The sequence below is a fragment of the Dermacentor variabilis genome, chromosome 10 (assembly GCF_050947875.1).
Source record: "Dermacentor variabilis isolate Ectoservices chromosome 10, ASM5094787v1, whole genome shotgun sequence".
Taxonomy (NCBI): Eukaryota; Metazoa; Arthropoda; class Arachnida; order Ixodida; family Ixodidae; genus Dermacentor; species Dermacentor variabilis.
In genome coordinates, this window is record NC_134577.1 from 44,477,804 (window position 1) to 44,501,383 (window position 23,580).

The 23,580-nt window shown below is 48.6% G+C and overlaps 1 protein-coding gene across 1 annotated transcript in view; it reads right to left on the reverse strand.

Annotated features, from left to right (window-relative positions):
* Positions 1 to 23,580, reverse strand: part of LOC142560440 (ATP-binding cassette sub-family G member 8) — a 315,705-nt gene that overhangs the window by 96,647 nt on the left and 195,478 nt on the right. The gene's annotated exons all lie outside the window — the stretch shown is intronic.

Genomic DNA, 23,580 nt, shown 5'->3' on the forward strand with positions numbered 1-23,580 from the left:
GATTTTCAATCAGGCAGTCTTAATGTGCTTGCTTCTGTGACCTCGATGAAACACCCGCGATCCAAGGCAAGTGAGATGCACTTGCTCAACTAATTATTAGCTTCACTGGAAGCTGCGTTCCCGACTTCTTGAAGGCCACGCGTAGACGTTTGTACAAGAACGGAAATCCCGGTTCCTATATACGCCAATTGGCGCCAACTGGCAGGCGTTTGTTGTCTCAATCTGACATGCATCAAGGTCCCCCTGGCTTCCCTGTCATATTTATTCACGTAGGCGCAGCAGATTCGGTGTATAGGAGGCCTCCGATACGCTTCGTATACATGGCATACACCGCTTATTTACTGCATTCCTCAGCTGTGGGCTCCGACCTGACGCGGTGGTTTCTAATCGGTGCGCTCGATTTGACACGCAGTCAACCAGCCATTACGCCGTTCTGATGTCAAGCGGTGATGACAGCTAATCTATCAAGAGAGAGAGAGAGAGAGAGAGAGAGAGGAAATGGGAAAGGCAGAGAGGTTAACCAGAGGGGAGGACCCGGTTTGCTACCCTACGCTGGGGAAAGAGGGGAGGGGGAGGTAAAGTGATAACAAAGTAGAGATAAAGAAGGAAAGGAACATAGACATACAGTCACAGCCGGTCACTGTCGCCGCATGCTGTCCCCGCACAGCACAGTAGCACTTGCAGCACTATAAACATCTGTCCAGGCTACAGCCGCTTGTCCGATTCTGTTGCCCTTAAAAACTGCAACAGTGCCCTCGTCGCCCTCTGCTGCGATGGCTTGTGATGGCGGCATTTTAAAATCGAACGCTCCATACGCCTGTATAGGGAGGGAAAGTGTGATGCACAGTACCGCTTCCAAATGCACTGAGCCTCAGAACGGCGGGCCAGTAACTTCCCCTACAGCCTACAGATGACAAACATTATAACCGAGATTGGAAGTCGCATGGAGGCGCAGCACGCCACCCGATTTTGGGGGCCACGTGACAGCGCTTGCCAAACGTCCTGCCGGTACTCCCGAATCTATCTCTCAGCGGTGCATGCAGATCTCCAGATAACTTCTCAAAATATTTTGTTTTTGCGCGTTTTGGAAGATAACGTTCCGCATTTTTCACCCTTCAGAAGTTAGGAAGATGCGATTTTGGAAATCATCAAATTACGCCATATTGTCGTATTCGCCACATTATCAAATGTGATTGGACTCAAGCGGCCGCTACGGCACTACCCTAGTTGACTCAAAAAGTCACCGTGACAGAACTTGACAACGTGGCGAAATTTGACAATGTGGCGGTCGAGAATATGACCCCGGCGTTTAAACTAAACGATGGTAATCGCCGGGCGAAATTGGCATGGTTTAGTTATATTCGATTAGGTCTGAATCTTGCATCGACGTTGAGAAAATTAACAGGGATGGAACGCCCTTAAATTATGTTTGTGCGAACGCTCAAAACATGTACATTCCAGCACCTAAAAGAAAAAGAGAGAAAAGAAAGGAAAAAGACCTGCAATCGCAATACAACTCAACCTGAAAACAATTGCACTAATATAAACAAGTCAACAAGACCGAGTGTACTATCTGCTAAACATATGCAACGTGCTTTCTGCTGAAGTTTTGCTGCCTTTAGCATTCCTACTAAGCATAAACTGCTAGACAAATACCCCAAGGTAGTCACCTGGTGGAAACCCGCGCTTCTACGGAGGGCGGCATTACCATTGTGATTAGGAACGCGCAGAGGGCAGCACTGTCGTCGAAGCTCTTCGATGACGCTTACTCCGGGAGCACTTTTGACTGCCACAGTTTGCTGCTTCGTCAGTCTTGATGGAGAAACAAAGTGACCCAACAGGGTCGCTAGTATCGCTAAAGCGGTGAAGTGGCGCGACGAAGAGTTTTGCAACGTGGACTCGATCGTGCCCTAATTACAGCGCTGTCACCGCTGCAGGCAACAGCCTCAAAAAACCCGGCCGAGCGCAAATATGGCGGGTCACCTGCGACGTCTACTCGCCTGCTCGGAACGGCCAGGACAGACGCGCACTACAAAGTGTCAGCCTGACGGGGCAACGTCGTCGGTGTCGCGCTCTCTCAACCAAAGATCGTAATAACTGCGTGTCTGTATACGCCATTCAATTAGCGCGAGCAGGTAGAACGCAACACCGAGCTGACCCCGTACAGCCTCTTGGCCAACGCGAAGAGTGGAGCTAATCAAATTTTTTTTTTGCCAGTGACGATAATGAAAAAAACAACAACAACAAAAAAACCAGAGGGCGACGATGTCGAGGCTTGCGACACGTTAGGGCGACGCGTCCAAAAGCCGGCGCTTCGTGAACGAAAACAATGACCGCATGCGATGTTGCGGAAGCGAAGACAACGAGACCGCTCAGGCAGATAGGCGGGAAAAGAATGGCCGCACGTCGCCCCCGGTAAATTTATGCAGCGTTGCGGACGGCATACTAGCATACTCCAGAGCTTGTCATTAATGTTCGAGACGAAGTACAGTACTTCGCAGGCGATTGTGGAGAGCAATTTCGCGGGCCGCTCGATAGAGGTCGCTCGTAACTGTCACACTGGCTTCGCGTCACCGGTACCGCTGTTTGATGTCGTCTGGGCGCGAGCAGACGACACACTCATGAGAAGGAACCGCGAGCGACGTGGCGAGCTGACGGCAGCCGCAGGGCTTCACAGCATTGCACGCCCCTTGCAACGACAGCAGAGACGACACGCATGCTTTTATCCTGCCCGGTCGGGCGCAAACCTGACAATTTGCTAATTAAACAGCGGACGCCTAATTGGGTCACGACCGATGAGAAAGCACAGGCATGGCGGAAAGAATGCGTACGTAACAGAGCAGGATCAGGGGGAAAAAAAGAAGACATAAAGCTTTGCGGTGGGGCGGAACAAGATGGCGTCGCCTTTAGTCGAGGACGCATCGGGGAGGAAGGCACGTGGGAGTGGTTTCGTTTTTTCTTTGTGTCTGTGCTTGCGTGTGTTAGTTCTGAGCAATTGTTGCGTCACGCACGCATATGCGCGGCTGTTGGGGGCCATACACGGCGAAAGGCAAATTACAGCTCTCCGAGGGCTTTCGGGTGAGTGGCCCTCTAGGTCGCCACGCGCGTGGAAAAAGGTTGCGCAGATAACAACCGCCCTTTGGCGCAACGGACGCGTGATTATGGCGCCACCGGGTGGCTGCGGTCTGCGAGAGAGCGGACTGCAACATAACTGTCATCTGTCGTGTCGTTTTGTGAATAGGAGAGCCGTCTATTCGGAGTGATCCCGAAAAAAAAAAGTAATAAAGAACACGCGTTGCCGTCTGTTGGCGTTCGACAAAACCCACCACCCGTATATGGCTGTCGCTCTGCGTAAGAGCGAACAGAGCAATTTGGGCGAATTGGCTTGACATTGTGAAAGAAGCATACTAACACAAGAGAACCAGTAAGGCAAGGAGAAAGAACGGGGACACTGCATGTCCTGGTCGCTTCATCGCGTCGTGTGGTGGTTTAATTCTTCAATCGTGCCCTCCGCGCGTCGTTCTAAAAGCGAGCCGTCTGCTTTGACAAACATACAGCAGTGCCCACTAGGAGGCTTGTAACTTATATGTATATGAGCGTATGCAAGCGACTTCTGCATATTACGTCCGCACAAGAACAAATAATCTAAAGAGGGAATGGTCTTACTTGTCATATGAGGCACGTAGAAACAGAAACCGTGCACAAGGCTTGGAGAGCCGATGCCAGTACGGAAACTTCACGAAGTACAAAACTAGTCCCCATGTCTTCTGCTGCAAGGACTCTTTCGTCTGCTTAGACGAAAGCCCGGTGTGACCTTTCCGACGTAGAATAACATCAGCGTAAAAAAAGTGATATCCATCTGTGAAAGCCATTTTAGAAACGCACTGTCACGCGCAAATGAAACGGGAAAACGTTAGCGCTTACTGCCCGCATTACATTCGTTCCGCCTCCGTGGCTTTCGCAACTTCGCGTGGATGCTGGCATGACTTTCACTTGTCAGGTTAGTTTGGTGGTGGCGGCATGCTTTGACAACCGGATATGTATAGAGGTGCGTCATCGCAGTTTCGAGGTATTACTCGTGACAGGTGTTCTAGTTCATGATTTCCCGTTCGCGTTCCGCCGTCTGTGAGACACCAAGGAGCACAGAGTTAATGCTTGCCGCGGGCACAAGGCGAACAGCGAGGGTGCTTTTTGAAGAATTCAAGCCACAAAAAAATTGTGTCGGTCGGCTCTATGGCGGGGTATTTGAATACTCCATCCAGTTATAGTTAGCAAAGTGTTAGTTAGCGAATTTGCTTTCGTCTGCTACACGGACCCGGAGCAGACGACAGACGTGCGTCCCCTTCTGCATGTTTCCGCTGGCACGAGCTCGTGTGGTCTCACCAGAAGATGTGTCGCACAGACGACTCGCGTCGCCCGTCCCCGATTCGATGTATCATTCACGAATACCCCACGTCAACGACAAAACCGGACAGTCCTCCGTGATTACACAAGCGCCACGCACACACACACACAAGAGAGAGAGAGAGAGAGAGAGAGAAATCGGTGGCTCGTTCAGACCACTTTTGCTATTATCCTTTCTTCGATACAGCGCCGCCAGCGGTGCCCCGGACGATGGGTCATCAGAAGAGCGAGCTTGCATAGCCCCGCAGGTTCGATCTACCCCGCTCGTCCCAGATGTCTCCGTTCAGGGAGAATGACAGCTTCCGGCAATCGAAGCTCGCGCCAGCATACTATAGTACCACGATCTCGGGAACTTCCGTTCTCATCATGAACGTTTCCTTCCGCGTAGACCCGTTGCCGGGCCGGGCGGCTTCCGAGACTGTATGCCTCGGCGCCGACTTCGAACGACGCGCTATATAGGAAGCACGCGGGTATGCGCATAAGTGCTTACGGCGCTCTCGCGTTTCATGCTATACCGTTAAGTGCTTCCAACGTTTTTCTTTCTTTGTTTCTTTCTTTAGTTTTTTTTATCTTTGTGCGGTCATGCGGCCATGCAGCTCGCAGCCGCTGACCTCATACTGCAATGGCACGCGCGCCTCGTCGATGTAATCGCCGGCCCGTCGTCCGAACGGGTCAGTCAGTCAGTCAGTCAGTCAGGCGTCCGGCGGAGTTCGGCCTGCGGGCCGTGTGTAGCGGGTGCGGAGGGGGGGGGGGGTGGCACAGAGGTCAGAAGGTCGAGCCGACCCGTCAAGACCCACTCCACGCAGCGGGCTGGCGGCCGACTCGCGCCTCGCACGCACCTTGCCTCCTGCCATATAGCGCGCTGCGTGATCATTGGTCACGTGTTTCCCGGGACACTTCAACACGCGCGAGGCGCCTTGCTGCGAGGTGGCTTCGGAGGTGTGAGACGCGTTGTGATTTCTGGCCACGACGTCGCCGGTTCGAGTCTCTAGCGATGGAAGATGTGTCACGAAGACAGCCGAATGTAAGAAGACCTTTCAGCGCCGCGTATCCACCGGTCCCGGAAGCTCGGTGTGCGTGAAGGAATACCTGAATTGTCAAACTCAATACGGAAGCTTATGACATAGGCTTCCTGACGTATATAGCAACTCCGCCACACTTGTTTAAGCTCGCAGAAAACAAATGATGCCGACATTGCGGTGCTCCTCGGCTCACATCGATGGCTTCATCAGAGTAACGGAACTTAGCACTGAAAGGAGGCGAATATAAATGGAGTAACCTCACTGCGACGACACTGCGTTCGCGGAATGGCTTGCTGGAGGTAGAAGAAGAACATTTCAGGAAGTGATACACCAAGCATTATGTTTTTATTAAACGCTGTCCAACTTCTTCTTCTTCTGCTTCTTCTCCTTCTTCATCATCATCATCATCATCATCATCATCATCATCATCATCATCATCATCATCATCCTGGTTACGCCCAGTGCAGGGAAAAGGCCTCTCCCATACTTCTCCAACTACCCCGGTCATGTACTAATTGTGGTCATGTCGTCCCTGCAAACTTCATCTCATCGGCCCACCTAACTTTCTGCCGCCCCCTGCTACGCTTCCCTTCCCTTAGAATCCAGTCCGTAACCCTTAATGACCATCGGTTATCTTCCCTCCTCATTACATGTCCTGCCCATGCCCCCCATTTCATTTTCTTGATTTCAACTAAGATGTCATTAACTCGTGTTTGTTCCCTCAGCCAATCTGCTCTTTTCTTATCCCTTAACGTTACACCCATCATTCTTTCCATAGCTCGTTGCCTCGTCCTCAATTTAAGTAGAACCCTTTTCGTAGGCCTCCAGGTTTCCGCCCCGCACGTGAGTACTGGTAAGACACAGCTATTATATACTTTTCTCTTGAGGGATAATGGCAACCTGCTGTTCATGATCTGAGGATGCCTGCCAAACGCACCCCAGCCCATTCTCATTCTTCTGATTATTTCAGTCTCATTATCCGGATCCGCGGTCACTACCTGCCCTAAGTAGATGTGTTCCCTTACCATTTTCAGTGCCTCGCTACCTATCCTAAACTGCTGTTCTCTTCCGAGACTGCTAAACATTACTTTAGTTTTCTGCAGATTAATTTTTAGACCCACTCTTCTGCTTTGCCTTTCCAGGTCAGTCAGCATGCATTGCAATTGGTCCCCTGAGTTACTAAGCAAGGCAATATCATCAGCGAATCGCAAGTTACTAAGGTATTCTCCATTAACTTTTATCCCCAATTCTTCCCAATCCAGGTCTCTGAATACCTCCTGTAAACACGCTGTGAATAGCATTGGAGAGATCGTATCTCCCTGCCTGACGCCTTTCCTTATTGGGATTTTGTTGCTTTCTTTATGGAGGACTACGGTGGCTGTGGAGCTGCTATAGATATCTTTCAGTATTTTTACATATGGCTCGTCTACACCCCGATTCTGTAATGCCTCCATGACTGCTGAGGTTTCGACTGAATCAAACGCGTTCTCGTAATCAATGAAAGCTATATATAAGGGTTGGTTATATTCTGCACATTTCTCTATCACTTGATTGATAGTGTGAATATGGTCTATTGTTGAGTAGCCTTTACGGAATCCTGCCTGGTCCTTTGGTTGACAGAAGTCTAAGGTGTTCCTGATTCTATTTGCGATTACCTTAGTAAATACTTTGTAGGCAACGGACAGTAAGCTGATCGGTCTATAATTTTTCAAGTCTTTGGCGTCCCCTTTCTTATTGATTAGGATTATGTTAGCGTTCTTCCAAGATTCCGGTGCGCTCGAGGTCATGAGGCATTGCGTATACAGGGTGGCCAGTTTTCCTAGAACAATCTTCATAACACCTAGAAACCTCCTTGAGTGGGCGTCGGGTTTTCGCACGACCTGTGCATGAGATTAAGGGTTATCGCTGTTTGAACAGCACGACTATACTAATCCCCATACAAGCAGAGTTGACTACGCAGGAAGTTGCATGCACAAACAAAAGTCCGCAAAAAAAAAAAAGAAAAAGAAAGATGAGCCAGTTTTATCGAACTAAGTTTGATCAGCATAGGCGTCGGTAGTCAAGGGCGAACTCCAAAACACCCGTTCATATGGGTTTACCACCCAATTTAACGCACAGAAATAGCGCCACAGTTTCACCTATCGTCTGTTTGGAACTGTATATATGGTGTAAGGTACTTGTTTAGGACTTCCGGTTTCTAACCGAACCCGAACGAGAGTCGGCACGTAATCGCTCAACTCATCCGACAATTGCGTGCAGTGTACTTGTATTCCAACCATGAGGTTTCCGTATAGCGTTTTCGGTATGAAACTCTATGTCGTAATGCACTTGCTTAAGGCTTACGGTTTCCAGGCAAACCCGTGCTGCAGTCGACACGAAATCGCTCAAGCTTCAACTTATTCGGCAGTTGCGTTCAGTGTTGCCCGAACCGCAGCTACATGGAAGCGGCGGTGCCAGTGCGGAACATTATTCGTGCCGGTTTACTTCGATGATTGGGCGGAACGAATGGGCCCCTGTACCCCCTAAGCAGCAGCCCCAGATTTCCGCTCACGTACGAGTGCTTGCAAAGCACATGAGCTTCGCCGGTCCCTCCGCGCTGACGCCGCGCCCAATGGACATACCTAGGTATATGAGACGCCTTGCGGCTGTGCTAATTCGAGGCAGGGTTTCATTTACTCAGACCTTCCCGCGCGCGATTTGTCTTTTATCCCCAAGGTAACGTGTCCGAGAAGCAACAAGTTGTCGACGCGAGTCCAGCGCAACAACGGCCGATTGTGTGAAGAACATGCATGCCGACGACGGCGTATAATTAATTAACGGCGCCGTGGAAAAGGCGCGCTTATTTCGCAGGGAGCTGCAATCACTGGCACAGCACTGGTCTCGTTAGCGTTATATCACAGGCTATCATTTAGCCTGTGGTATAAGAACTGTATGAATAAGAACTGCATGACGAACGGCGTGAGTTACGAAAAATCAGCAGATTTAGATGGCGCTTAGAAAACGTGGCGGCAATCGCGTGTTTCGGCTCCGCGATCACTTCCAGCGCTGCCAATTTGCAAAAAGCCCAGCCTTCGAGATCTTTTTCAGGTAACTAAGAGGCAACCATAGCTGGGACATAAATTTGGATATCACCTATCGATTTGCTTTTGCTTCCAGGCTTTCACCGAGGACACTGCCGCCTTTACGAGAGTAACTTACTCTCGACGTACACAACGCGGTCTTCGTCCGCTACCGCATTGACTATACTGTGGCCTACGATATACATGCGCATACACCACCCTCCTTGGAGCCTGCGTGACGCACAAAACTCTGCATAAATTGCCGCAAGCTCCAGAGCCACGTAATTGCAAAGTCAATAGTTTGCTCGTCCCCGCTTCCAACCACCGATTGCCTTTTGGGCGCGAGTTCGAATCCCAGAGATGGTTGTGGCGGCGGGCAAAGTTTCGTTTTTCTTCGCCGTGTGGCGAGGGGGAAAATGACAAGGGGGCTTGAAGGCGACACGTTAAAATGAGGAAAGGCAGATTTTGAGGAGCAAGGGTCTCCAGTAAAAATTCACAGGTCTGAGGACATTTTAGGTCGGGCAAATTCGAGAAAGAGTCTCTCTTGCCTTAGCCTGTAGGTGTTGCGGAGGGCGACAAGATTGTCTACCGTTTAACCATCGCTTAAACTTCCGTCAAAAGGGGATCATAGCAGCCGATACAGAGTCCATAATAACGAACCCGCAGTTTTTTTTTTTTTTTTTTTGCGAGGGGTTGGCTCGTGTGATTGGTGTGCACGTAACCTAAGGTTTGCCGCTTCGCAGCGCGACTTCGGCGCTCTGCCAGTGTCAGAGTCATCGGCGATATTATGGATCCCACATGGTCCGGCTAGTAGCAATCTCAGCCCAGTCATGAACACGAACTTCAGTATAACCCGTAAACAGATATTTCACAATAAAGCGAATTCGCAGTATATAGGATCGCATCATTAGTAATTAGGCTGCGGCGCGCTAAAGCGGCATCTACCTATTGTCGACAATGTCTGAAGGTAAGTACTGTCACAATACAATGTCTGAAGGCGCACGCGGCTTCACATGCTTATATTGCACAATGCATTTCTTTGTTGCGGTGGATGTTTTTGTGTTATTTTCCTGCGGTTTCATTTTTCACCGTCACACTTTAAAAAAGAAGTGAGTCTGGGTGAAAAAAAAATCCGCTATTGACGGTTTTTCCTTTTTTTTTTAGGATAAGAAGGCGAAAACAAACAACACGCCACCACTATCAGAGTGGCGTCAACAGTCAGAGCAGAAGTGGGTAAAATGGCGTGCCGCCGTGTCCATAGGAAAGGTGCTGAGAAGCAGCAGCAGCAGTACACATCAACAGCGTCCATTGTTAACGTCATTGTTGTCTTTGCACGTGCTTTTCTTGTTTAGCTTGAGCGCGTTACAAAGCCGCGGGCGCCTGAATTACGCAAGATTCAAGGTAGAGGCCGCCTACGAGGAGGAGGGGAAAAAAAGTGCACGGCGCTTTGCTCATATCTCTCCATTGTTCGCATATGAAGAAGGCGGAAGTGCGTTCACCTGAGCACCACCGATGCGGATCCGGCCCGCCGGCCCGTGAATCGTTTCGTCTGCTTCGCTTTGTGTGCTGCGCTGCATTGCTTGCGTTTTCACCTCTCTAGCCATTGCGTCATGCCGCCGTATATGTTTCGCTTCTTTATTCGTCTGCTTCGGTTTCTTCACATCTTTCCTTGCCGTCCGTTTTCTTTCCGGCATTTTGATTGTTTCTGGCAGCGCGTAGCCGCCACGTGACGTTCCTTCCTTTTCTTATTCTTTTGTCTCGTTTGTTGTGGCCTTACTTCTTGTTTTTAATCGTCTGTTTCTTTTTCTGCTTCGCCTGCTGTTGCCTTTGTTTCGTTTAAATTGCGTCGTCTGCTCACTGTCAATCTTTTCTTTTTTTTTTTTACTTCTTTGTTCTCTCGCTTGTGTGAAGTTTGCGGAGGAATTTTCTCATCAAGTGCTGCCACTGCGGCAAAATTTCCTTTATTGGTAGCGCTCTTTATAGGGAGTCCACAGAGATAATGAGGTGCTCGGGGAGAAGAATTTCAATAACAGCCATCAGCACGCGCGTTATCACCTCCGAAATTTCGGGACTTCAAATATGAATTCTTATGAAGGTCCCTCTATCACGACGGCAAATGAAGCGATCATTAAGGAAAATGGGGCACGGTCCAATGTTTGTATGAGCTTTGTGATTTGACCTTGCTTAATTGAGAGATTTATAAAATGATTTCTGGGCGCGCATTTCGAGGAAGCAATAAGCGCGCAGCATCCTACGGGGCAGCCACTATTTAAAAGAAGAACAACCAAAACAAACAAACAAAAACCGCAAGGCCAGGCTCGCACGCCAGGCCCATGCGAATTATTAGGTAATGCGTTGCTATGCGCCGCTGGTACGTAAAGCATTGCAGAGTGTATTAAAAGTATCATCGCTGTCGGTATGCCACTCTGAATCTTCGGCTGGTACTTATTTGCCTGTGATGCTTTTGGTGCTACGAACAGATGAGAATGCTGTTTGACGACATAATGCACCGCGAAGGTGCAGTCACAAAGAAGACACACACATGGACGTCACTTCACGCAGACACACGACAGGCAATCACACACCCAGACACACAAAGACACGACACACACACAGACACAGACACGACGACACACAATCACACGACACACAGACACATGTAGCAGACAGACGTGTCTTCTTTGTGATTGTGCCTTCGCACGACAATATGTTGTTAAGCGAACAAGTAGCCCAAAGCAAGTCCTCCTGCCGGATAATGCTGTGGTTCTAGATCATCATCGTCGTCGTCGCCGCACAATTTTATGTACACTGCAGGATGATATTCGAATGATATAGGGCATGTATATCTTTATTGTCGAAAACTACAACAGAGTGGAACCACCTGCACCCATCCATAGCCTGCATAGAAGACCCTGTGGCCTTCAAAGACTCGATGAAAAATTTTCTGCATTTGTAGCTTAAACACGTTAGCTTATCTTTGTACTTTGAATGTATTTTTTCAGCCCTGCACTATGTGCTTTATGTATCTGTGTGCTTTGTTTTTCTGTTGTTTTTTTGAATTATTCATCTGCAACTTAAGATTCCGTTCTTGTTCAACCATGTACCCACCTGTAATGCCCCAAAGGCCCTGATGGTGTGTATATATATATATATATATATATATATATATATATATATATATATATATATATATATATATATATATATATATATATATATATATATATATATATATATATATATATATATATATAGCGAAACGTTTAAATTCTGCTGGAATGATTACGCACACCGTATAGTCGGCATCGAAAGTTTCAGAACCACCGTTTCTGAGCAACCAATGAACTTCCCAGGATTTTCGTGATCGCATAACCAGTGAAACTACACAACCATATGTTGTCCGTATGTACTATAATAAAGACTGAAAATCTGAACATCAAGCTGCGAGCCCAGTCTGCCGAAATACTGAACTGTTCTACCCAGCGGTGTTGACATTTCACGCCGACTGCACGCTAGCTCCGCATGTTTTTGTTCGTACGTTTCCCGCACAAGGTTTATGGAGTTCATGAAGATTCTTCATGAATTTCACATAATGTGTTTTACAGGGATAGTTGGGGAAACACACGAAGTTATTACTGCAGTCAAGAAAGTTCAGGTAAGGAATACGTCCTTTACCAAGCTGCAGACCAATTGGCTTTGACAACCTAGCTTTTTTTTGTGCGTGATTTCTTCTGCACTTTTTAACCGCGCACTTTCTTATCATATTTGCGATTTTGCCATCGTCGTGATGGATCGGATTACTTGAAAAGCCGGGTTGCCTTCGTTAAGGCGCAATAATGAGTTACGCCATAACAACACTGGCACCAATCTAAGACTTTCGCTTGCTTGTTCTCCGATAATTAATTTCGGAAAAGTCCGTTTCTCGAGCAACTTATAAGTTGTTTTTTTCTGTGCAAATTTTCTGCTAGCAATAAGTTCAAACCCAGAGAACGCGACATTTTTCTGTGAGCCGTCACTTTACACGTCGAAATGCCTCAGTGGTTATGACTTTCTTAGCGCCAAGTCGACGGTTGGATTCGCCGCTACAGCGACCACGTTCTCATCGGGCGGAATGCAAGAATGTTCGTGTAGCGTGCCATAAGATAATGACCATCAGACGGCGCAAGCGAAATCGGAGTATTTGCGACAAAGGATATTTTTCGGAGCTCCTGCGGCAATTAATTACGGACGTTGGGTAACTAAGCAAATAAATAAATAAATAAATAAATAAATAAATATTTAACTGTGGCTTCGCAGTAGAGTTAGAAAAATTCGCTTATCAGCGACATATCACACGGCGAAGTTCTACGCTCTATACAGTCTCTAAAACAACCAAAGTTCTCTTCCTGCGACTGACTAAAATCAATCAATCAATCAATCAATCAATCAATCAATCAATCAATCAATCAATCAATCAATCAATGGGCCCGTGACGTTGGTTTCTCAGTCTGTTAGAAAAGCTCGCTTCTTCATGGTCTATCACAGCGCGAAGTCTAAGCATTAAACCCTCTCTCATAGCACCTCAGCTGTCTTACCTCAACCGAGTTGAATAAATAAATAAGCAAATCAGAATTTTACGACGGCTTCACAGTGGATTGTCAGAAAGGTCTGCTTCTCCCGCAGCGTAATCACGCGACATAGATCTAAGAACACGCAGCAACGAGTGTCTGCTTGACTGCGCGCGAAAGCAATCAAGAACGAAACGTCTCTGCCGAGCCTCAAGCGTTCCGCCCCACTGCACAGATTTTTAGGCTGACGGAGCGCCTAAATCCGACCCCGAACGACGCATCCGCAGAGGCATCGCGTTACACCTGACCGCAAACAGCAGCAGATTCTGCGTTCTCGAGAGTCCATTTCGAAGCAGTCTTCCGGTCAAAAAGGAAGAGCGGCGTGATCCGCAATGAGGAAATATGATCGCCGTTGCTACTACAATGGCCGTCCTATACATCCCTCCGAAAAGCATATCTTCGCTCACACAGATAACTGCGCAGACAACGCAGGCATCGCCTAACAACAGCGCGAGCCAACCCCATGGCGTCGACGCCTGCATTGTGTTCGTCTGCTCCGTTCCTTTCCGTTCCACATGTTCCGTTTTTGACAGGGCACCCATCCGTCTCCAGTATAGGGTTTTCGAGGCACAGTGGCGAGAACTCTTCGGGCAGGATACCTTGCAGGCCGGGACTGTTGCTTAAAAAATATTTTTTTGTTATTATTTACATCCGTGTGCTTTAAGGCGGGTTAATTCAAATTTATGGTCACCATTATTCCTCTCTCCGGCAAACGAGGATGTATGGTGGGCAACCACGGTCTAAGCTCGGCCGTTACAGCATCGGCGTAGGGTAAAGAGACAAAAAGAACGAAAAAAAGGGAAATAAAAGGTGGCGGTTGCTCGAAATCTAAGACTGGCTATCGCGGGCGTTTAAATAAAGAAAGACATCTTTAGGGAATGTGCCGTATATTGAAACCAAGAATATTGAACCAAGAAACACACACACGCACACACACACACACACACACAGAGAGATATATATAGACTGACACCTGTACTTGTTTATCGGGTGACCACGTTTCACCGCCTAACAAATGTTATCGCTCAGCGCAGGACGCGCTACATGTACCGGAAGTTTCTAGAATGTTATCGATGCTTCTATCCGCTGTCTGTTGTCGCCGAACCCTGTGTAATCTGATTCCATGTATGCGCGACGCCAATGGTGTAGAACTTTGTGGAAGGCACGCGGGTGCCAGCGACTACTCTGGAACGTTCGATCACTGATGTATAAAAGTCGACGCACTTGACCCGCTGATCAGATTTTGACGATCGCCGACTTTCGCCGCTGTCGCCGTTCTTTAAGTCTAGCCTGTGTTTGTGGGCGCAGGTTCGCCCAATAAAAGTTAGTTTCGTCTTCCACAATATTGCTACTGTGTTCTTTATACGTCACTACCACGTGGCAATGTATAACGTGTGGTTGCTTTGATCAGCACATGGACATTTCGGTCAATCGCTTGTGTGCTATTGTCTCTGCGTCAAATAATCCTAATGTATGATCACATGAAATCCATTTCTGGTTGACTATCACATCTAGAAGGTACAGTCCATACATTTATAGGGAAAAAATGGCGCCTCACGGAACGCAACGTTCAAGTTTTTAATATTTTTCCTTGTTGCAATCATGCAAGTCAATCACGCAAACTACAAAGCCAACCCATATGCTTTCCTTTGCTTCATTGTCTGTTGGCTTTCGTGGTACTAACAAAAATCGAGTCGCTGAGCTCTCTTTATTTTTTCGCTTGGCTATACACAAAACACTTGGCTACGCATTAAAAAAAAGTAAAAGAAGAAGCGAAAAGATATATTTCTGTGAATCTCACCAAAATATCCTTACTTCGCTGCACAGGCACAGCAATGTGTTTGGATTGCTGCTCTTACGATTGGACGAAGCTGTTCGCATGTCCAAGCCGCATGCTAGTGCTCTCGGCATGAACAGAAATTAAAAAAAAAGGCTGCTGAGCACGAGGTCGCGGGATCGAATCCCGGCCACGGGGGCCGCATTTCGATGGGGGCGGTATGTGAAAACACCCGTGTACTTAGATTTAGGCGCACGTTAAAGAACCCCAGGCGGTCGAAATTTCCGGAGTCCCCCACTATGGCGTGCCTCATAATCAGACGGTGGTTTTGACACGTAAAACCGCGTAATTAAATTTAAGAAGTTTATAAAAAATCGGCAGAGGCTCCTAAGACTGCTTACTTACGTGTGGGAATGCTTGCACCGTTTAACGGGACACTAAAGTGAAAAATAATTTCTTCTGCATCAGTACATTACCGGGCTACAACAGCAAGAACACCACTCTTACAGTGATAAGACGCTTGGTAAGCCAGAAAAAGCGCAAGAACGAAATACGGGTGGCGACGCCTACTTAAGTTCCCGCACCTGGGGGCTGTGACGTCGTGGATTTTGATGGCATCTTCTAGGGCCTACTAATTATATATAGCGGTACAGATTGACTACATTGTGTTCTAAAGGAACGAAATATTAAACATGGCAAGTTTCGGGAACCTTTATTCAGCCAACGCGGCCCAAATGCGACAACGTACTTTGGAGTCCCTGACGTCACGCTGACGTACCGGCGCAGGGGTTTCGGCGCGAAATTAAAATACTGATACTTGGACCTTCATTTTCTCGTCTAATAACCAAACTATTTTTTTAATGACTGCCTGCAGGGTTCTCAAACAATGCTTCGTTAGTCTAAACTGATTTATGGTTTCGCTTTAGTGTCCCTTTAAAGACCTCTGAACGCCACGGGCGCGCTCATGTCATACACTCACGACGTGGGGCCACCTCCTCCCCACTGGCCGCGCAGTCACGTGCCTAATGACTTACGCCCTAGGCCACACCTTTGGTCAGCAGAGAACTGTGGAGCTGCCGTGGTGTTGGGGAAGCGTACTGCTTCTCCTACGCCGCAGGCCCGGGTTCGATTCCCACCCAGACAGGAACGTAAAGAGTTTCCTTTTCAAAGCCTTGGATTTGCTTTGTTTACAGGAACCTCTCTGAGAAGTCTGACGTCAATCCACGTTTTTTTTTTTTTTCGACGTATTTTTACTCTCTGCACCGTCGACCATTTTTGGCACCATCTTTCGGTCACGCGGACGGATTTTCGCTTAATGGGGCATATAACGCTTTCGCATTAATAATACGCGGCTGCGGACGTGCTAGACGTTTGTACATATTTAGGAGCTTGATGTGCGTAACAATAATTAAAAGCGCGAAGTCGAAACAAAACAACACCTCAATGCAAGTAGGCTCTTGCGTCCTTGAAAAGTACTTTAGGCGCGCGCATGCACCTTAGACAGGAAGGTTAACCAGGGGGTACCCGCGTATGGCGACTTTGTGCTGGGAAAGAGAGAGGGAGTGAGAAAGAAGAAAAAAGAAACGAAACAGGGGAAGTAACTATATCACAGCACACAGAATAACGCGCACGACAGTCATTTCAGACGTTCAGGATACTCGCGAGAGCAAAACCGAGCGGTAGTCGAGGCGTAACATATCCAACCGGTTATGTATGGCTTGTTTTACCTGCTTTGTTCGTTCTCTGTGAGGGAGCCGGTACAGAAACAGGTGTACTCGCGGGAAAACAGCATTCGTGCTTACCTGCAACCAAAAGAAATAAAATATTAGGCGATTTGAAATTCAAGAACGATAGAACAACAACAAAATAAATAGAAACACGATTAAGTTTCACTTGAGTATGTATTCGATATCATCGCGAACGCGTCTCGCGTAAAATGGATAAAAGGAACACACGCATAAGGACACACAAAGAGAGAGAGGGAGAAACATGGGCATGCACGTATTTGTGCGTGTATCTGTTTTCGATAACAAGCATACATTGCGCGATGCTCTAACGAAGGTCGGCGCTACCGGTGTTGCCGACTCGCAGACTTGATCAATCACCCCTCAGCCTTTAGCTCCATCCAGCTATCTCCTCATGCACCTGCGTCAATTGCTTGAGCGTGCCTCTGCAAAGACTGGTGGGCGGCCGCGTTGGCCACGAAGGCCTTCGCTACTCAAACAGAACGCATAAATGAACGTTTAATCGCCGTCATAACGACTGCGATGGCTTCGATATGGTTCTCGGCGGGGCTGACGGTTTGGCGTACCCCTCTGTACATACACCCGGACGCTATAAAAAAGCAATCACAGCCAGACATTGTGAGCGTGCAAATCGCCCTTGCGTCAGCAGCTCGTGTTGCATGCTAACGTGATGAGAGAGCTTGGGTGAATTTTGTTTGTAGTCCTCGGGCTTTGCTATGGTCGCTAGCATTTCACTTGAGCAACGACTTTCGCCACACACGGTTTCGCACTTGCGGCAGGGGGGCCGAATGGCCATGACACTGCGCCTTTATAAAGCACGAGGTTGCGAGATTGATCCCAGGCTAAAGCACTCTCCACAGGGGGCAGGATTCAACGCTCGCCTATACACTGCGGTCTGAGTGTTCGTTCAAGAGTCTAAAGGTAGTTGAAAATAATACGTAGCCCTTCACTAAAGCTACAACATCGCTCATAAGGCGCGTCTTGCTTTGAGAGGTTAACAACCATTAATCTATCAACATGTTCACTTTAACAAGATGAGTGGCGTCGACCCTGAAGAAAGGCTTTGATCTTCTGCAGAAGGAGCTACTAATATTTTTGATCGACATGCAAGTGAGACTAAGCGGAAGCTGCTGTCAACGGAGGTACCGGGGCTAGCGGGGAAATTGCAGAGTTTCATTCGGATTCTCATTGGATCGACGTCGGCTTCCACTACATCGTGTATCCTTGCTCCTATAGCGCGACCTCGTTGACTGGGTCGAAGAAGCATTTCAAAGTAAAGAAAAAAACAACAACAACTAAAGTACGGAGCCTAGTTTAACATACACAACGAACGCCCACCGAACGAAGAACAGCGAAAAGGAAGGTCGGGGCACAGGCTGTCAGCTGCGTACGCAAAGTAAATGAGAGCATTCAACGTATAATTACAAGAACCTATAGTAAGAGCCGTCCTTTACCACCATCGCAGCCCCGAACGTTCGCCAACCGCACATTTACACAGCAACGGCCGCAAATGCGGTGTATACCGATCCGCTTGGTACTGCATATACTTCGCCCCAGAAGACAAGAAAAGAAAAGAGTAATCGGGCAGAGGAGCGGTGAAGGGGAAATGTCTTGGCAACCGGAGGACGGCGTCACCAGCGCCATAACTCACGCTATACAACCCGCCCCTCTGCGACCGGCACGGTTAGCGTGACGCTCGACAACGCACGGTCGCGATTCCGACACGCCGATCGGGCATCGCGGAGAGCCAGACGGCAACGATTAAAGCTGGCGTAGCGTTGGCGGCCGCCGCCGCCGCCGCCTCGATCGGGCAGCGCGCGCAGGCAGGCGAGCGAGCCGCGGATGCAAATGAGACCGCTACCGATACGCTTCGCGAACACCAATTAGACCCGAGAAGTGCCCGCGTCGCGGCAATCGAACCCCAAAGCAAGACTCGCTCCCCCTCCTCCTCTCCCTCCTCTCGGAACGCTTCACGCGCCGCGTTGGTGCGAGAGGCAGCGATACGTTTCCCGCACCGCTGCCATCAGATGTCAGTCGGTCGAAAAAATAATATATAGAAAGCTACCGGTGGTGGGGGGGGGGGGAGGGGATGTTACACTCGCTGCAATGCTAATGCTTGACTAAGCACAACCGCTTGCCCGCCTGTCTGCTTGCCGAAAGCGACGCCTCGCCTCGCATCTCATTGCGCCTCGCACGGCCCAAACCCTTGGGGGCACGTAACGCTTTTTTTTTTTCCTTCCTCGCGACCTCGGCCGAAACTTCGAAGAAGTCTAGTCGAAGTTGGGGGCAGGGAGGGGGGGGGGGGCTCCGTGCTATTATAGGCTAAGCCTATATCGACGCGACTGTAATTATAGGGCGCCTCGACGCTGCCACCTGGGGCTGCCGAGACGGAAGCTTTCCAACCGAATACACAGCTCCGGCGCCCGCGCTTGTAGGTCAGTCTGCATACGAGGGAGTTGCAAAGGGGGCGTGCGCCGCTCTTCGGGTGGTTTAGATGGCGGCCTAGCTGCATACCGCATGAAATCAGCGAAAAGAGCGTTCAACCAGGCGCTTCTGAACGCGGCTATATAGCATTCGGTGTTTTTTCTTTTTTTTTTTGCTTTTCGCACAACCTCTTCGGGATAAATGGAGAAACATGTGGGCGTTAAGTAAGAACGCCGCGTGCAAATTCGTCCGATCCGTGGTACCATCAAGCGTGTCGTGTTTTCTAGACTGTGTCTTCATCACAAATGTTATCGTTCTCCTCCAAGTACTTCAGCCATCGTTACAGCACACCGTAAATCTTGCCGATTACGTCACGAAAAATCTGTGTACCTCCCGCCTGCCCAAACCACTGCGCACCTTTATTCCTTTTTTGTGAAGACTGCCTGGGACTGGAATGGCCTTTCCGCCGACGCTGTACACCATTCCAACCCACGCCATTTCAAGGCTTCCATTGAATCCCCATTTTACTGACGTGATCACCCATCCCGCATGTAATACCCCACACCAGGGCCTTTGATGTACAACAACAACAACAACAACAACAACAACAACAACAACAACAACAACAACAACAACAACAACAACAACAACAACAACAACAACAACAACAACAACAACAACAACAACAACAACAACAACAACAACAACAACAACAACGACGACGACGACGACGACGACGACGACGACGACGACGACAACTACTACTACTACTACTACTACTACTACTACTACTACTACTACTACTACTACTACTACTACTACTACTAATAATAATAATAATAATAATAATAATAATCACATCTAATAAGTTGTCCAATAAAGGTTTCCGACAGATCTGTCCAAAGAGGAGTTTGCATATATATTGTATACGAACCGTCATATTCCTGACGCGTGTCCTCGGATGGATCTGACTGTTGTGAACCTCATGTGTTTCCCGAAAAGACCGAAGCTAGAGTGGTCTATATAATAAAGCCTCAGACTCGAGCGTTGGAGACTTCCCCCAACGCCCTTGCTTGGAAACTTGTTGGGCGTGTTTTGTTGGTACACGACACATAGATCGTATTGTTGTGACACTCACATGTTTCCAGAGAAGACCGAAGCTAGGATGGTCTACATGATGATGAAGCCACTCTCTCAAGCGTTGCAGACTTCTCCCAACACCCTTGCTTGGAAACGTGTTGGATGTGTGTTGTTGGTACGACTCGTGTCCTCCCATGGATCGTACCGTTCTGACTCTCACGTGTTGCCACAAAAGTCCGAAGCTAGGGTGGTCTGTGTCATGAAACAGCAGTCTCAGGCATTGCAGACCCCCCTCCCCCCTACGCCCTTGCTTGGAAACTTGTTGGACGTGTGTTGTTGGTATGCGACGCATGTCCTCCGATGGATCGGATTGTTGTGAACATCATGCGTTTCCCCAAAAGACCGAAGCTAGAGCGGTCTATATCACGAAGCCTTGGACTCAAGCATTGCATACATCTCTCGACGAAAGCCCTTGCTTGGAAACTTGTTGGATGCGTGTTAGTGCGACTAGTCTTGTGCGACAAATCGGATGACCCCCCCTCCCCCCCCCCCCCCCCCGTGTTTAGCGTCCAATGCCACTAGTACCAGCGCAAAGAACGATACACGGAATGCAATGGGGCTATGGCGTTTGGCCGCTGAGAGAACTGTCGTGGGTCCGGTTTTCGGACGCGGCAGCAGGATACTTGAATAAAACTTCGGGTGGGGCTAGTTGGTACATGGTATTTTGAAGGTGCAAAATTCAGGGCAAAAGCCAGGGAAACCCAGAAAGAAGAGACGAGACAAGCACTGTCGCTGTGCTATTGTCTCGTCTCTTCTTTGTGGGTTGTCCTGGGTTTTGCACTTAATTTTACACCTTCAGGATACATAATAAAGGCGAAATGAAAAAAAAAAGGGAACGAAAAAAAAGAAACGTGGGTGTACGGTGTTTCGGGTAAACGTTAAAGAAACCCAAGTGATAAATATACCATCATGGAGTCCTCCACTGCGGCTTTAACTAGAAGTTGAGTTAACGCAGAATAAAAAATTATGAGCGCGCGCTTCGCACTTATTATATCCGGTCGCTTCGTTCACAGAAAAGTTTGTCATTTAGAATATCAACGTCGCCAATGTAGTTGGGCTGAAGTTTAATATGATGGCTCCACGTCCTGGACGACTCTACTGCCGTTCTTTCTTTTTTTTCTTACCTAACCCCGAGCGAGCGCGCGTGAGGTTGATACCTGAGTTTAAGCGTGGAATATACAGGAGACGTCGTATGCACACCTCATGCAGTCAATCAGGTGTTATATGTATAAGCAACCTGCGATCGCGCGGCACTGTGTACATTTTTTTTTTATATTTCAAAACGCTCGCTTCGAGCACTCTTCGGCGGCGATTGAACGAACAAACGGGAATTAACGGGACTGACGTATACGAACGGATGCTGTGAACCGCGGTGCGGTGATGCGTAGGACTTCCTTCGTCGATTCGGCGTCGAGGAAATGCTGTTTCTTTTTTCATTTGTCGATTCGGCGTCGAGAAACAAAACCTTTCCGTGTATTGAAAGCCGATTTCGCGGAATCAGTCGGGCCGTCATGAATGCGTAACGTATTAAGCGGTATAAGGGTTCTAGAAGAAAAGAAAAACAAGTCTTGCGTTTCGTAGCAACACACGCTCTCCAAAGAAAACGTGTATCAGAGGGTCCTGGGTAACTTTTGACTACGTGTGTTTTATTGCGATAGCGATCAAATGGACACTCCAGGCTCATTATTGCCCTCGGCGTCACCGTGGTGTTCCGTATAAAATGCAAGTGCGATAACACCGTCTCCGCGCGCCTTATGGTGTATGTGCGACTAAAAGCGTGCGAGGATGAGCCGAAGGACGTGGCTCAATCTCGCGCGCGCAGCGGAGAGAAGCGACGACGAAGCGCGCCGTCTCACGTCGCGCGCATTGAACCGGGGAGAAGGAAGAGGGGGCGGGGGGGGGCGTTGTATTTCGGCATCAACTGAGTTTGGCGCGGTCGCGCGGGCAGCGAACCGATTCGGGGGCATGCACAGTCTAGATGCGCTGATGGCTCGTAGCTTTGAGTGTGCTGTGTTCTCGCCGCTCGGTTTGCGTTGAAGCGATAGACAGCACGAAGGTCACTTCGCTCGCTGCTGCTGCCGCGCTTCCTCACGCCAGCGTTTTGACAGCGAGTGTGATGCGTTCATGTTTGCCTGTGCACGCTGACACCATCCTTGCTAACCTGGTTAGGAAACCAACGTTTACAAGTTGCCGATAAAACTACTATCTTTGCTTTACATGGCTGTCTACTAATTTGCTATCACAAATGATGCTTCGTCTACGGGGTGAAATTGCGACTTTTTTTTAGTGTGCACATAGAACCCAGACCGCCACCGTACTTGCATAGAAAGGTAGCCACGTACCACAGTCGGGAATCGCGCCCGCGACCTCGCACTCTGCATCAGAAATCCATATCCATCAATCTACTACGGCAGGTTTCGCGTGGTGCTTCGATGGCATGATAAACTGCCGTGTATAGGACGCGAGCCGTTGGCGTAGCCATCGCTAGCCAGAAGAGGCCATTGTACAAAACCAGAAGTGGCTGCCTCGCGCCAGGCCCTTATCGCATTTATCGACAAAGCGACGCACCCAGTAGCTCTTGACGAGTGACAAACAAGCAAGCAAGCAAGCAAGCAAGCAATCAAGCATAGGCTTGTGGTGAAAAGGAATACAAGTGATGGTGCGACGAGAGCGTGCTTTAGACTTAGTATCGTCTTCTACAAACGCTCGATGTCTGATCGATCCTCATGCCTGCTTTTCAACAGGAAAATCAAGTCATAGCTAACCAAGTTAGTGGCAGTGTATAAGTATTACTTCGGTATAAAGTCAAAGTTTTGTATTTCTCCTGCTTAGTTAGCCGGTTTGCGTTCGAGAGCACGATCTCCCCCCCATCGCCCTCCCCCCCACCCCCATATTCTAACACACGTTTCTCGCACATCACCTCGTAAATGTCTGCCCATGCTCAAATAAATCGTGTGACCCCCTCCAGAACAACCTTTAGTCTCCGTAAACACTGTGTTGCAAGTTGCAACTTGAAGCGTACACATGCGCTGCTTACTGAGCCCCTGCTGCACGACGCGAACTACGAATCATTCTTACACAGAAGAGCTGCAAGAATGTTGCAGTTTCATATTTTCAGGACGATGCCACCAGGACAGGCTAAAGCGCGAATATGTTCCGTCCGTGACAGAACCTTAGACACAGGAGCATGAAGGGCGATATGTACCAGGTAGGACGGACGGGGTAGCAACAGGTGCTTGCAATCTCCGCAAAGGGACATGTTGTTATTTAACGAACTTCTTTATGACGACCTATTCACTCTAGCGCGTTGGAAGAATATATATAAATAACGAGGGAAAGGAAGAAGTACAGAGAAAGAGGGAGAGGACCCCGAGGAAACACGAAACCGAAACAGCGGATGCC